General features: G+C 45.7%; 1 pseudogene; it reads left to right on the top strand.

Annotated features, from left to right (window-relative positions):
- Positions 1-1,117: 1,117 nt before the first annotated feature.
- On the top strand, positions 1,118-1,236 carry LOC128685540 (5S ribosomal RNA; annotated as a pseudogene).
- Positions 1,237-1,602: the final 366 nt, after the last annotated feature.

The raw sequence follows: 1,602 nt of genomic DNA, 5'->3' as shown, positions 1-1,602 counted from the left end.
GAAGAAATTAAAAATGTGTCAGGGTATACCACAAATTCTAACCATGCAATAGAGCGGAAAAGTAATGTGAAGGACCTGGGAGTAATAATGTCAGAGAATCTCACCTTCAAAGACCACAACAATGTATCTACCTCTTCCGCTAGGAAAATGATAGGATGGATATTGAGAACCTTCAAAACTAGGGATGCCAAGTCCATGATGATTCTCTTCAAATTGCTTGTGCTCTCTAGGCTGGAATACTGCTGTACACTAACGGCCCCCTTCAAGGCTGGCGACATTGCAGACCTGGAGAGTGTACAAAGAACTTTCAAGGCACACATAAGTGCAATCAGGCACCTAAACTACTGGGAATGGTTGAAGGTCCTTGATATGTATTCTCTCGAATGCAGGCAAGAGAGATACATGATAATATACACTTGGAAGGTCCTGGAGGGATTGGTACCAAACTTGCACACGAAAATCACTCCATATGAAAGCAAAAGACTCGGCAGGAGATGTAACATTCCCCCGATGAAAAGCAGGGGTGCCACGAGTACACTGAGAGACAACACAATAAGTGTCCAGGGCCCAAGACATACATAAGGGGGATTACCAATAGACCTCTGGCTGTCTTCAAGAAGGCACTGGACAGGCACCTAAAGTCAGTACCTGACCAACTGGGTTGTGGTTTGTACGTCAGCTTGTGTGTGGCCAGCAGTAACAGCCTGGTTGATCAGACCCTGATCCACCATGAGGCCTGGTCTCAGACCAGGCCACGAGGGCGTTGACCCCCGAAACCCTCTCCAGGTAAACAGTCACATGACTGTAACAAGTCACACAAAATACCCAGAACTCACCAAGTGGAGGTGGCTACTCTATATGAGTTCCCTTTTTTTTTTCTTTTTTTTTTTAACACTCATCTTTGCACTCATTGCCTTTGTAACTTATTCATCTTTCAGAACTTTGCGGCCCAGTCCATGCACCCTTTATGTAGCTGTGTAATCTTCTTGACTACCGCCAACACCATGGGTTTGGTGTTCATAATAAAGGTGTTAAACTTCTTGATGCAGCAGGAGACTCAGTGGGCTTTTCTGTCTGGGTAACTTGAGGCAAGAAAATAGATTCCATGGCTTTATCACTCAACGGCCATACCACGTTGAACACGCTGCTTCTCGTCCGATTAGCGAAGCTAAGCAATGTTGGGTTTGATTAGTACTTGGATGGGTGATCACCTGAGAACATCAAGTGCTGTTGGCATAAATCTATGGTGGCACAGTGGCCTGGTGGCTAAAGCTCCCGCTTCACACATGGAGGACCTGGGTTCGATTCCCGGCAGGTGGAAACATTTCGACACATTTCCTTACACCTGCTGTTCTGTTCACCTAGCAGCAAAATAGGTACCTGGGTGTTAGTCGACTGGTGTGGGTTGCATCCTGGGGGACAAGATTGAGGACCACAATGGAAATAAGTTAGACAGTCCTCGATGACGCACTGACTTTCTTGGGTTATCCTGGGTGGTTAACCCACCGGTATTAAAAATCTGAACAAAATCTTATCAGTTCACGAGACAGAATTCCTAGCTTTCTCTTCTGCCCGACAAATTTGTTTATCAGGCGTTTTACA

This window comes from Cherax quadricarinatus, chromosome 8, assembly GCF_038502225.1.
Source record: "Cherax quadricarinatus isolate ZL_2023a chromosome 8, ASM3850222v1, whole genome shotgun sequence".
Classification (NCBI taxonomy): Eukaryota; Metazoa; Arthropoda; class Malacostraca; order Decapoda; family Parastacidae; genus Cherax; species Cherax quadricarinatus.
Note: the sequence above shows the minus strand (reverse complement) of the source record. Positions and strands in the feature narration are given on the sequence as shown.